This window comes from Bos grunniens, chromosome X (genome assembly GCF_055505025.1).
Source record: "Bos grunniens cultivar Pamir isolate PY7600 chromosome X, Bosgru_T2T1.0, whole genome shotgun sequence".
Classification (NCBI taxonomy): domain Eukaryota; kingdom Metazoa; phylum Chordata; class Mammalia; order Artiodactyla; family Bovidae; genus Bos; species Bos grunniens.
The window spans coordinates 18508209-18519144 of NC_141194.1; the positions used below are offsets into that span (position 1 = coordinate 18508209).

At 38.2% G+C, this 10936-nt stretch overlaps 1 long non-coding RNA gene across 1 annotated transcript; it reads right to left on the minus strand.

The window, feature by feature from the left end:
• Positions 1-224: 224 nt before the first annotated feature.
• Positions 225-3889, minus strand: LOC147339886 (uncharacterized). The gene is made up of 2 exons (XR_015159907.1): positions 3586-3889; positions 225-480 (listed from the first exon to the last, which is right to left on the minus strand). It is a non-coding gene; the product is annotated as an uncharacterized LOC147339886 (long non-coding RNA).
• Positions 3890-10936: the final 7047 nt, after the last annotated feature.

Consider the following 10936-nt stretch of genomic DNA (forward strand, 5'->3'; position numbering starts at 1 on the left):
AAATAAAAGATAGGTGTTTAAGAAGTCTGGGTTCTGCATTAGAAACACAAGTTTATCTTTAAGAACCTAGAATTGTGATGTTGCTCCAAACCTATAGTTTTACAGATATTTTATTACAAAGTACCCTTTCTGTTTTTAGATTCATATCTAGATTTAATTAGGCCTAAATGATTCCATTACCAAAGCAGATTAATCTGGTTAAATGAAACCACAAGGGCACGTGATAATTTTTTAGTCATCTTGCTTTATGTATCACAGCCTGTGAAATGTACCCTGGTCTATTAGGTTACTGAACCGACAAACATTATTTCATGGATAAGGGATATTCAGAGTTGGTTTAACTTTAAGGAATTTAGCCCAGTTCACATTTAAACCACTCTCCAACTGATAATAGTTTCCAAAACATTTCTGATTTTTAAGAAGCTCATGACAGCTCGTGTGTAATAACATCCTCCATATCCAGATGGTTTTTGAAGCATCCTATTAAAGAAAAATAAAAGAAAACAAATATTATAAGCAAACAAAGCCAGCTCTGAGTAGCAGTTTCCCCATGGAATTTCATTTTCTGAGAGTAAGATCATCTGATTAAAAAGCTCAAATTCTCTGAAACTTTCTATTGAAGTCTATGGCGTGTAATATGAGCACATTTCCATAGCAAGGTTATTCAGCTGTGGAAAACACAGTAACTCACTTAAAGCTTTTCCTTTAAAAGTTGATTAAAGCTAAGACACCACATGTTGATGCAGAAATGAGAAATATAAAGGTGTTTGTCACTGGCTGCTTGGCTGTGTTTTTTGTTTTTTTTCCCCACTGCAAGAAAGCAAAAACAAACATTTGGGAAGGCATTGGAACTCAAAAGCATGACCAAAGCTAAGAAACTTAAGTAACTGTGTCACAGAAACATGGGAACACAGATTCTGTTGGCTAATCCAAATAGATAATTAATCGTGTTCTTGACAGTGTGGAATTCAGATTCGCCTGCTATTTGCAGAGACTAGCAATCAGACTTTCTTGAATACTGGTGCCTGGAGTGGTTGAGAAATTCCAAGTCAGTGATTCCAAAATCTGCAGATTCTGGGACCAGTAAACTTTGAAAACAACATTGAAAGCTAACATGGTGTTAACTTCTTATTTTGCCAAAAAAAATAATACTTGGGGGAGGGGAAACCTTTTTATTTACAATAGCTGTCATTTCATGGAAGATAGGCCTTCACAGGCTAGTTCATAGTTGGATTCATCAGTGAATTTGGGGTCCAGATATCTTTGGGTAACTTCTTTCTCAAACCTTTCATTAGCGACTAACAGGCACATTGGAGTACGTGTCATCCATGACCGATCAAAACGAATCCTACTCAAAATGATCAAAATGAGACAGGTAATTGTGACAGGATTAGACTTTTTCTCCAGATAAGGACTTGGTTCTTGAGAGTTTTTCTTTAGAATCCTCTTGTCTTAAGGAAGATTGTTTTAAAAGGTGAGGAGGTAGGAGATTTAAACATTGACCAAATTCTGCCCTGCCTAACATTTATATATTTATTTATTCATGAAAGAAATGGGAAATTTTATTCGAGCCAAATTTGTTTGAAGATTATAACCCAAGAAGAGCATATCAGAAAGTTCTGAGAACTGTTCCCCTTACCTGCCTTGGAAACAAGAATCAAATCAATTCCTTGAATGCCTGTTACTAAGAATGTTGGGCTAAGCTTTGGGGCAAAGTTTCTCAAACTTAAGTCTACATAATTACAGCCTGAGAACCTATCAAAACAGCAGATTTCTAGGTTTTAGTGTCATAGGCTGTGAATGACGTAGATATGGTAGCACCGGAATCTCAATTTTTAGCAAGCAGAATGTAATTGTGATGCACATACTCCATAGAGCCCCGCTTCTTGAGAAACATTGCTCTAGGAGCTATAGGGAAATAACACTTCCAGTTTCAGTAATGGCACACATATATAACTTATTAAACGTTATTTTAAAAGCATCAAAAAGCTAACAAAATACTGATCAATTAACTGGGGTGAGATCCAGAAGAGAATAGAAATTGAGGCATGAGCTTGGCTAATTTTGAACTTTTTTCCCTTAAGGTCATGAGCTGATTTTGAAGACAATTGAGAGAGTGAGCTGTCTTTGTAACAATCTCATGGGACTAGGGGGACCAAAGTTGGATGAGGGGCTGTCACGGTGGAGGTCAGTAATACGTTCCCCATCACACACACACACATCCCAGGAGTAAAGGTGAATTGGAAGTGGCTTGCTTAGAGAATCTCAAACCTTGAACTAAGCCCAACCTGGAAAAAGCAAATGAACGTCCTCTCTAGAGGAAGATAACATCAACCTGGGTATCAAATTATTTCTACAGATAATTTGTACACAATCAAAGATAACTAAAGCCTTAATAGACAGAAAACCATGAGCAGGAACCACTAGGAAAAAAGAACAACAACACAGATACAAAGGGATTCCACTAGGTAAATCAAAATGATCATTGACTGTGTGAAACAATTATTATTTGTTCTGTGGGGATAGACAGATGGATATTTAAATGACAATAATACCATAAAGGTTTAGGAGGGCTTTAAGTGGTATTAAATGTTCTAAATTTCTCACATTTGGAGGAGAGGAAAGATACCCAGTGAACATTAGATATTTATGAGTAAAGAATACATGTTGTAATTCTGGAATAACTACCAAAAGAATAGAAGAAGAGTACATGATTTGTAAGCTAAAAGAGATTTTTTTAAATGAATGATAAAGAGACTTCCCTGGCAGTCAGTGGTTAGGACTTCACCTTCCACTGCAGAGGATGCAAGTCCAATCCCTAGTTGGGGAACTAAGATCCTGCATGCCTCTCATCCAAAATAACAAAACAGAAACAATATTGTAACAAATTCGATAAAAGACTTTAAAAATGGTCCACATAAAAAAATCTTTTAAAAAGTGAGTGATAAAAATGATCAACCCAAGAGGAGGCATGGGAAAAAAATGAAAAAGGAACACAGGATAGGCAGGAAAAGAGATATATATAATAAGATAGTAGATTTGAACAAAAATGTATCAGTAATTATGTTGAATGTAAGTGAACTCAATTCCCCCTCCTTTTTTGATCCATATATCTATTTGTTTTCAGATTCTTTTCCTGTATAGATTATAACAGAGTATTGAGTAGAGTTCCCGGTGCTATACAGTCGGTCCTTGTTGATTATCTATTTTATGTATACTAAAGTTTATATGTTGATCCCAACCTAATTTACTCCCCCATACCTTTCAGCTTTGGTAACCATATGTTTGTTTTCTAAGTCTGTAAGTCTGATTCTGTTTTGTAAATAAGTCAATTAGTATCATTCTTTTAGATTTCATACATAAGTGATATCATATGATATTTGTCTGATTTACTCAATTTTCCAGTGGAAAAAACAAAGGTTGTGAGATGGAAAATAAGCAAACAAAACCCAGTTATATGTTATTTAAGAGATACATTTAAAACATAAGAATAAAAACAGGTAGAAAGAAAAGAAATGACACGTACCCCACAATTGCTAACTAAAAGAAAGCTGATATAGGTATTAATCTCACCAAGGTACTCACTCTGTACATCCCACTTTAGGTATGATCGTGGAAAGCATTGGACAGGGACATGGCAAAGTTCAGAGAGGACCAGGTGCAGAGCCTTCTTCCAAGAGAACAGACCCAAGTCCTGACGCGAGAACTTCCTTCACTCAGAGGCAGGGAATGTGTACTTCTTGTCCAACATGGTTCATTTTTTCTATGCACCAATGACTGCTAAGTGCTTTCCTTTCTTCTCTTTTCCAAATGGAAGTTTTCATTGTAGACAATTTGTTTTGTTCCACATTACATACTGAAAGTTGAGTAGTAGTGGGGGAGTCACGTCCTGTTATTAGACAGATAGCTGGAGTTAGACTCGATGGAGAAGGCTGCCCATCACCCAGAGATGTTAGACTTTATTTTGTACTCAGTGAGCAGATTGTACCTTGGATTATTTTCTGAGGGAAGGGACAAATGTATTTTATGCCTGGAAATTAGGGTGTGCATGGATTTAGATGGCCAGGGGTTTAGGAGTGTCACAGTTTGCTAATTATTCGTGGTGTCCATTTTCCCTTTCTGCGTTTCAGTAATAGAGCCTTTCTGAGTGTGAGCTTACCACACAACTGCCCAGCAACATGCTACATTTCCCATCTCCCTCAAAGGTAGGTGCGGTCATGTGATCAAGTTTGGGCAAAGGGATGTGAGCAGAAGTGATGTGTATTATCTCTATAAAGATGAAGCTGCTTGCCCTGATTTTTTTTCCCCCACCAGTTGGGAGATGGCGATGATTGGAACATTCGCTTCAGTGGTAACAGAGATGCTGAAAGGGACAGAACTGCCCACCAGCTTAGGTTCCTGTATGTTGTGGAACAGAGCTGTCTTGTAGCCCTGGACTGTTATATAAGAAAGAATGAAACACCTATCATATGTAACCTATTGTACTTTGGGGTTCCTTTGCTACAGCAACTTTACCTATACCCTAACTAATATAGAGTTGTGTTATGAAGAAAGGGGAGTTAGAAAGGTGGCAGTTAGGAGGAAGCAATTGTTTTGAGCCTTAAAAACAAGCCCGGGCATCATGATTGGAGAGACTTGGAAAGGTCTCTCTTCCTGAAGAGAGACCAGGCAGATGGTGGTGCCACAGTGTAGCTGCCTTAGCTACCTTGTGATGTTTATAATTCTGTATCTCTAGGCACACCTTTCCCCAAGAATTCCATGACCACGTTTCCAAGGGCTGGCCAGAATTTATCCCTAGAGGTCAAATAGGCTCCTCAAACTCAGCCTTTCAAAGCTTCATTTTCTTCCTGTTTAAGTTGGGATGTATGTAAGAAAGTTTTGCATATATATGTTAAAGATGTTATATATATATGTTAATGTTTTATTTATATATATATATATATCTCCTGTGATAAACTATAATGGAAAAGAATATCAGAAAGAATTTATACATGTATAACTGAATCACTTGCTGTACAGCAGAAATTACTACAACATTGTAAATCAACTATACTTCTATAAAATAAATTAAAAAAATTTTTTTATACTTTTCAACATCAGCCTTCACCAGGTTGTCCTCAATAGAAACTAGGGTTGCCCTTGATTCCTCCTTTGCCACCACACCCAGTTTGTCATAAGGATCTGCTACTTCCATTCCTTGCTTTCATTTTTATATTCCCATGGCCAGTGCCTTGATTCAGAGCTCCATGATCTCTTACCTCAAATGTTGCGGTAGCCTTGTTTATAACTTATCCCTCTGATTTTGATTTCTTCCACGCTTCACATTCCTCTCAGGACTGTTTTTCTAAAACACATACCTGACTATGTCATGTCACCTGTCCATACACTTTCCTTCCATTTCTTATAAGCGAAGGAGACCAGACTTGGTGCAAATCTGGTCTCAACTGAACTCCTATCAAGCCCCTCAGTGTGCTGTGGATCCTGAGCATGCTGGGTGTTGGCAGCGTCCTCTCTGCCTGTAATGTCCTAGTCTTCTCTTCACAGACTCCTACTCAGCCTTTGAAGCTCAGCTTAAATATGACTCATGAGAAAATTTTCCCAGAATTCTCTTGCTTAGATGCTTAGTTATCCTCCCCACAACATTTAGTAAGTGAATGAATGAATTAAAGTTTGAATACTAAGAAGTAAATCCCAAAGAATACACCCTGAAGAAAGGCAGAAAATTTTAGAAGTATAGAATTTTACTGTATTTTATACACATAGTAAAAGGAACTTAAATATTTTTTTTGAACTTAAATATTTTTAAAATTAATTTTTATTGGAGTATAGTTGACTTACAATGTTGTGTTACTTTCTGCTGTACAGCAAAGCGAGTCAGTTATACATATATCCACTCTTTTTTTTTCCCTTTTGGCCACACTGTGTGGCATGCAGGATCTTAGTTCCCTAACCAGGGATCAAACTCATGCCCCCTGCAGTGGAAGCACAGAGTCTTAGCCTCTGAACTGCCAGGAAAGTCCTATCCACTTTTTTGTAGATTCTATTCCCATGTACGTCAGTATAGAGTATTGAGAAGAGTTCCCTGTGCTGTACAGTAAGTCCTTATTAGTTATTTATTTTAATATAGTATTGTGTATATGTTAATTCCAATCTCCCAGTTTATCCCTACCCCTCACCCCTGTGAATCTATAGATTTTAAAGCTCATCTAAATGTGTTTATAGATGAGGTTCAGAGAACTTAAATGACTTTCCCAGGATCAGACAGCAGAACTGGGAACAAGACATGGATTTTCTGGTTCTGTTTCTGGTGTTGTTTTCCTACATTTTGCCATGAAAGTCCTAGAGAATAATTTTAATAGAAGGGTTTGTCTGGAAGGTTGAATTTAAAATGTAGAAGTTTTAGCCTGAGGTTGCACTTCAAATCACATATGGAATGATCAAAATGTCACTGTAATTTTGTCACAGCAATGATTATCTAAGTTGTGAGTCATTTTCCAAGAATCATTTTCAGTAGAGATCTTGAGCATGTACCAATGTGCATGTTGAAAGCCAGAGAACATTCAGTCCAGGGGCTCTACATGTTTTTTTTTTTGACCCAGGGGCCCTTTCAGTCTGACTTCTCAGAATAATATTTCTGAATGCATAAAACTTTGTACACAGGAAGACAAAGGAAAACTACATAAAAAATGTGATTATCAAATTATTAAATATCATATATGTGTGATAGATGTACTTCTTTATTTAATCTATTAAATAACAAGATCTAGGAGCAGTCTAAGAACTACCCATGATTTTGAAGTGGCCGTGAGTGTAAGTGATATTTCAAGGCATCTGTGACAACTGTCGTGTGATAGGAAAATACTTATGATATCTATTGGTGACAAGTCACAGGTCCTTCCAACACAACTGTGCTTTGGTACTTATGATCACAGTTGAAGGAAACCCTTAACTTTTGTTGGAGATCACTGAAAGTGAATCTTTTTCTCTTTCAAGTTTGCTGCTGCTGCTGCTGCTAAGTCGCTTCAGTCGTGTCTGACTCTGTGCGACCCCAGAGACGGCAGCCCACCAGGCTCCCCCGTCCCTGGGACTCTCAAGGCAAGAACACTGGAGTGGGTTGCCATTTCCTTCTCCAATGCATGAAAGTGAAAAGTGAAAGTGAAGTCACTCAGTCGTGTCTGACTCTTAGCGACCCCATGGACTGCAGCCCACCAGGATCCTCCATCCATGGGATTTTCCAGGCAAGAGTACTGGAGTGGGGTGCCATTAATCTGCTAAACCCCAGATTGAGAATGCCTGGGTTAATACACTCTCTTCATTTTAAAGGTGAGGAATCTTTTATGTGAAATATGTAAGATAATTTCAAATAAAATTCATTCGAAGAAAATCACTGATGGTGTCTATGCAGTTGGCCTCTCTCTACTTAGCTGATCTCCCTCAGGGAGCATGGGCTTGAAAGCAAACTTGGAAAAGGGAAGTTGCTTTCAAACCATTTCTGCCTTCTGCTTGGTGTTCCTAGTCCCTAAGGCTCTCTTGGTGCAAAGGCCCTTGGGGAGGGGGGATATGAGAACCACAGGCAAATTAATACCTCAGTAAATTATCCTGCCACTGTGCTAAGAACAAGAAGAAAGGTAACATAATTAATTTTTGAATAAATGTCAGCAATATGTATCCAAGTAGTATGTACAAATATGGGAATCGAGTTGTATACCTAAAATTCATCTAATGTTATATGTCAATTACACTTCAATACTTAAAAAACGAAGAATGTGACTGTAGGTTCAGGATACAAATTCATCTGAATTATATTCTGTTTTTTTGTTTTTTTGTTTTGTTATTTGTTCGTTTCCAATTTGTTTTACTGACACATGGATGCTCAGGCCTTGACCCTGCTGGAAGTACTTGAACAGCCTTTGCTTCCGCTGCTGCTTCTTGGCCTTCGGGTCTTCTTCGTGCTTGTTGAGCCATCGGCACGTGTTGAGCCACGTGTTTTCTTGGGCTGAAGATCCAGGGGCTTGTTCCTCTTGCCCGTAGAGAATTTCCTGAGGTTCATTTTCTGAGTCTGGTTAATGACGGTGAGTACAGGCAATGGATTTGCCAACAACTTGAATCTTAGAGAGTTTGGAAACTGTGCCACCTGTCACTTTAGCTGCACACATCTGGGACAGCTCTACTTTCAACTCCATCCTCAGCTGTTTCAGTAACTCCTTCTTTTTGCCAGGAAGGTCTCAGGCCTTAATCTTGGCCAGGGCTGTATAATCTGCCTCCGCCACTTTCTCAGAGGGAAAGAGCTCTGTTTTTGTTTTTATTTATTTTTTTAATTTTGGCCATGCTGCCCGGCCATGTGGGATCCTAGTTCCCCAATCAGGGAATCAAACCTGCACCCCTTGCATTGGCAGAGTGGAGTTGTAACCACTCGACTGCCAGAGAAGCCCCTATTCTGGTTGTTTTTAATTTGACTTTTAAAAAACATACATTTTGTAGGGTGTGGAGTAAGGCTCTAAAATATTTTGAAACCAAATAATTACCTAAATATGTCAAAAATTTACTGAATTCGTGTCACTACTATTAATTTATGGGGCCTCCTTTATTGTGTATTAGATTATTACATGTACTAGTGTCTACTTCTTGAGCATATAAATTTTTAATTCTTGTGCCACTCCACTCATGTGCTATACTGGCTCATTTAATTACATCTCTGAAATTTGTGGTATTTGAAAAATAGTAACAATAGCAAAAAAGCAATAATACAAAAAAGTATTCAAAAATGCCTGTTAAAGAACAGAATGCCCAACCTTGAATTGTCCAAACAGAATGCCCAACCTTGAATTGTCCAGAAGTCCTGAGCAGCTGAATCTTTCGAACCTTTCTGTGACCCCTGGTAAGAAATAGTTTCTTTTTATTTGAATTCATCACAAGCATGCATGTATACACATATATGCAATTCAAACAAAACTTTCTCCAGACAGATACCTCTTAATAAGTGATGGGGCCCACTGATATTTCTTATTCTATGCCATTTAAGTCCATTCAAAGAAATGCTGGCCAGTGATCTGCTATTTATGACGAAGGAATGAGTTGAAACAGTTTGATAAACATTGGACTGGATGAATTCCAAGGACTCTTGAATTCTGAGATTCTATGATTTATTTGTGGATCATATAAATAAGTACAGTATTAGGGAGGGCAGATGTTTTCAAGACATACTCATTTTATTTTTATCTCCAACTCTTTATTTTGGAAAATTTCAGAACTACAGAAAAGTTGAAAGAATAGTTCTATAAATGCCCTTTACCAAGATTGGCAGTTTTTTTTAAACTGCATTTGCTCCTCTGTCCAAACACACATACACACACACACACACACACTTTAAGTCTGTTCTTTTTCCTTTTTCTCTGAACTTTGTATTTAGACATTCCCTTCTATTTGTTGATTTCTTTGTGGCCCCGTGGGTCCTCGTTGCTGCACGCAGGCTTTCTCTAGTTGCAGGGAGTGAGGGCTACTCTCTAGTTGTGGAGCACGGGCCCTAGGGCTCCTGGCATGTGGAATCCTCCTGGACCAAGGATTGAACCCATATCACCTCATTGGAATGTGGGCGCTTAACCACTCGACCACCAGGGAAGTCCTCTTCTCTTTTTAATTTGAATTATAGCTGATTTACTATATTGTGCTAGTTTCAGGTGTACAGCATAGTGATTTTTTTTCAGATTATATCCCATTATAGGTTATTGCAAGATATTGGATATAATTCCCTATGCTGTACAATAAATCTTTGTTGCTTATCTATTTTATATATAGCAGTTTTTAATCTGTTAATCCCATTTTCCTAATTTGTCCCACCCCCATAAGTTTATGGGCTTCCCAGGTGGCTTAATGGAGAAGGAAATGGCAACTTACTCCAGTATTCTTGCCTGGGAAATCCCATGGACAGAGGAGCCTGGCAGGCTACAGTCCATGGTGTCACAAAAGAATCAGACATGACTTAGCTACTAAACAACAACATGAATGTATTCTTCTTACTTTTGCTGAACCATTTGAAAATAAGTTGCAGACATTCTTATACCATATCCTGAAATATAGTACTTCATTCAGCTTATATCTCTGAGAATAGGGATACTCTCCTCCAAAGTCACAATATTATCATAGCCAGGAAATTTACCATTAATGCAACTAGTGTACAGAGCACATTCACAATTCCCCAATTATTCCCATATGTCACTTTTTTTCGGCTGCACTGAGTCTTCGTTGCTACGTGCAGGCTTTTTCTCTAGCAGTGGCGAGCGGGGGCTACTCTCTAGGTGCAGTGCGCAGACTTCTCATTGCGATGGCTTCTCATACTGCAGAGCTCGGGCTCTAGAGTGTGGACTCAGAGGTTGTGCGGTACAGACTTAGTTGCGCATGTGGGATCTCCTGGACCAGGGCTTAAACCTGTGTCTCCTGCATTGGTAGGGGATTCTTAACCACTGGACCACCAGGGAAGTCCCTCCCTAGATGTCACTTTTACAGCTATTTTTCTCCCAGGATCCAATCAAGGACCATGCAGTGACTTCCATATGAGACCCTAAGAAAAAACTACTCAGCTGAGCCCAGTCAACCTACAAGACAACTAAAGATAATAATGTACTTAAAATTTTTTATTGACCTAATTTCAGATTTACAGAAAAGTTTCAAGAATAGTACAAAGAATTCCCAGCTATGAAGTCCCCAAATGCTTTACTATATTTGCTTAATTCTTCTCTAAATTTCTATCATCTATCACTCTCTATATTTCTCTCCCTAGTTTTTTTTTTCTCAACTGTGTAAGAGTAAGTAGCAGTATGATTCTCCTTTACCCTTACATATTTCAATGTTTCCTAAAAATGAATTATCTTATGTAATCATGTTGTTCGTTGTTAAGTCGCTAAGTTGTGTCCGACTCTTTGCGACCCATGGACTGTAG